Source organism: Neomonachus schauinslandi, chromosome 9 (genome assembly GCF_002201575.2).
Source record: "Neomonachus schauinslandi chromosome 9, ASM220157v2, whole genome shotgun sequence".
Lineage (NCBI taxonomy): Eukaryota > Metazoa > Chordata > Mammalia > Carnivora > Phocidae > Neomonachus > Neomonachus schauinslandi.
This window is the reverse complement of record NC_058411.1, coordinates 47,163,789-47,167,545: the sequence shown is the minus strand read 5'-3', so window position 1 is coordinate 47,167,545 and position 3,757 is coordinate 47,163,789.

The following is a 3,757-nucleotide window of genomic DNA, read 5'->3' as shown; positions in this document are numbered from 1 at the left end:
TTCTTTGGATGATGGCAATGGAATAGTGATATTTGAACATAATTTTGTGAGGTTAATCTACTCCTAGAAAATCTGAAATTACATGCGGTTCAGAATAAATTAGTTTTACATAGAAAATTAAAAACCCAGGAGCCATGATTGATAGGTTCCTACATTTAAATACTATGAAAATATAAAATTTAAATACTATGAAAATGTAAAATATAAACTACAACATGTCTATAATAAAGAGTTTATAGCTAGTAAGGGCAAACAATGCAATGTCAAAATCTAGCTAACCATATTCTCTTTACTGATTTCTTTGGATAATATAATGGTACTGAATGTTTATTTGGAGTCCTTTGAAATATTAACATTATACCTGGGTATTGATGACATTTGCCCGTTTGCCTTATTTCTGGATCAGATTCAACAATTTATATTTAAAGATTCTTAGTGGAGAGCTCTCTGGGACATAATCATCTTCAATCCACATATGACTAAATTTGGTCATACTTGCTGATTGTGTATAGAGCCCCTTTCTGAGAAGTAAATATTAATGCTGCCTGGTTTTGAAGAAAGAACCCTTGGGGCACCTCTTCTTTCCATTTTTAGACACCTCTGTTAGCTGCTTTAGCACTTGGGTAGAAGTGTTTTTAAAGGAGCCTGTGAAGATTTGGAAAAGATTTTATTTTTAATATCCCAGATTGCATTCTCTGCATTTGGTTGGTTTTGTTACATGTGCCCCATCTGTCTTGGAATATGGAAAACTCAGTAGGGGAAAAAGGGAAAGGGCAAAATTGTTTCCCTAGCTCCATAAAATATCTAAAAATTACTTCACATGCAAGATCTGGCACATGGATTCCTTCACTTCTAACTTCTACACGACCCAGGTGCCTGTCGATCTTTCCTCCAGAGCAGGGAGAAGAGAAATTGTCTAGTTACTCCCTGGTTAGAAAGTGTGCAGAGTTGAAAGCCTTTTTTACAAAACCTCCACTTTGAAAGACTTCTGTGAGACTTCTTATCATTTTAGGTGAATTTAATGAACATACAGGTCGGTTCTGTTATTATGAATACCCTTAAAGTGAAATCAATTTCCTGGCTGGCTACAGTTGGCTGCCAGTTTCCCCCATTCAACTGGGAATCCCAGTCAACTGGGATTTCTGATATCGTTCTTTAATGTTTCACGCTAAGTACTGGATGAAAAAAATCTGAAAAAACAAACAAAACATTTCTTTGCCTATCCCCAGCTGCACCTGACAGTGAAAGAAGTGGAAATCTTACTCCTCACTGGATATTACATCCAATTTCAAGCTTCTATTATCTTTGTTAAAAGCCACTGGCAAATACCTAGTAAAGTTTTTTGTTTCTCTGAAAATCAGCTGGTTATATTGGTAACTGGAGCACTTCGTGGACAGGGTATCTGGGAGATATAAGTGCTTTTATCCATCCTACCACTGTTTAACATTATATTTATGCATTTATTGAGGGTCTCATAACCTTGGAATGTGGAGACTTCTGGAGACTACAGATCTTTTATGATGTGTGTAACACCAAATAAAATATGGATTCTTCAGTATCATCTTAAAAGGGACTTAATCTGCAGCTATGAAATAACACTTCTTTCATGTGTGTTTATCTGCAAAGAAACAGAATTAATCCTTCAAACAAGCAAAACAGCTCCAATTTTATGAGCCTACCGAATTGAGATGATGCTAGTATCCTGGTTTGTTAATTTGGGGAGGATCATTATTTTAGAATTATTATAAATAAAGTATTGTCAATCAAAAGTGGAGCATTGGAGAAGTGATATTTAAGGCTGGCTTTACAGTTTACAAAATCATGGCTCAAGCTGATAAACTTATACATTAGTGTCTAACCCACATAATATCAAATTTTCTCATAACCTATGAGTCATCTGAGAGCTCTATTCACTTGTCATCAATATCTCCTATCCTGTTACAAGACCTTGTCATCACCTAGAACTGTTTCACCTCTGACATCTTAAACTTTGAAATTCTACTCTGACCTCAACCCTATACCCTTCCTCCCCTACGCCACCATCCCTCCCATCTTCAGTCTTTTTTTTTTTAAGATTTATTTATTTATTTGAGAGAGCCAGTGAGAAGGGAGAGGGGCAAAGGGAGAGAGAGAATCCTGAAGCAGATTCCCCACTGAGCATGGAGCCCGACATGGGGCTCAACCCCAGGACCCTGAGATCATTACCTGAGCCAAAATCAAGAGTTAGCTGCTTAACAGGTGCCCCCCATCTTCAAGGCATCTGGCCTTCAGTCTCCCCAACTAACAGCCCCCAGCCCTCTTGGTTTTAAGGACATTATTATCATCAGATACAATCTCTTTACTCTTTTGACTTAATGGCACACCCAGTCAACAAATCCTCAACTTTGGATCCATCCATCTGTTTTCTTTGGCCCCTGAGTATTACTGGAGAAAATCACGTAACACATAATCATGCAGTCGGGTGTTAATATAAATTTTGAATTTCAAACCTCAACTGGGCACTCAAGAGCATCTGAAATTCAAGACAATCTGATCACTCCTAGTTGGTTCCCTGTATAACTAACCTGATCTGAGACACATGGGACTAGATAACATGAATCACAAACACTTAGGACAGAACCGTATTGCATATATTATGTATATATTCAAAATATATAATAAAGTTCATTTTCTCCCCTCGATTTCATGTGAGCCAAAATTTCCCCATTTTGGGGGTATTTCCTCTTATTTTCACTTTCTTTTGCAGTTTTCCAAATAGATTACTTCTTCTTCTTTTTTTTTTTTTCAAATAGATTACTTCTTAAAGAGTTTAGAAGAACAGGGGCGCCTGGGTGACTCAGTTGGTACACACGTCTGCCTTCAGCTCAGGTCATGATCTCGGGGTCCTGGGAATGAGCCCAATGGCAGGCTCCCTGCTCAGCAGGGAGTCTGCTTCTCCCTCTCCCTCTGTCCCACCCCTCCCCCTCCATGTTCTCTCTATCTCAGATAAATAAATAAAATCTTTAAAAAAAAGTTTAGGAGAATGCTAAAGAATTTATGATAAACAGAAACTATTTACTATACACCTGCCGTGGGCTAAGCACTATTCCAGGTGCAGGGAGACAGCAGTGAGCAAAATACACAGTTCTGCCCTCAGAGAGTTTATATTTTAGTAGCAAGGGACAGCAAATAGGCAAATTAGTAAAATATATACTGTCAGAAAGTTATAGGCAGGACTGCAGAGTCCTAGAGGGCATGGAGGTTGTGAGCTGTGCTATGGAGAGACTGCTTCCTGTACTGGGTACAAGTATGAGCCAGACCGCCTGGGTTCAAATCCCAGGTCTGGCACTTACTACATGTGTGACCCCGGGCAAGTTGACTAATATCTTTATTACTCAGTTTCCCTATCTGTAAAATGAAGATTTTCACAGTACCAACATCACAGCGTCGTTAAGAGGATTAAATGACTTAATACACAAGTAACATTTCCCCCGGTAGGCACTACACAATTGTCAGCTAGTTTAAATAGCTGTGTCATCCTGGCTCCCACCCTCGCCTTCACAGCCTGTGCCCTCTAGGCAGACATAGAATCGCCTTGAAGGGAAAGCTCCTTGCTGGGTGAAGTCACTCACTTCCCAGGCCCTGAGAGAGGCCCTAGCAATGTGTTCATGTGGAGCTTTTATCAAGTTTGTAAAAGTAAGATATATATATATTTTATTATATGTTAATCACCATACATTACATCATTAGTTTTAGATGTAGTGTTCCATGATTCATT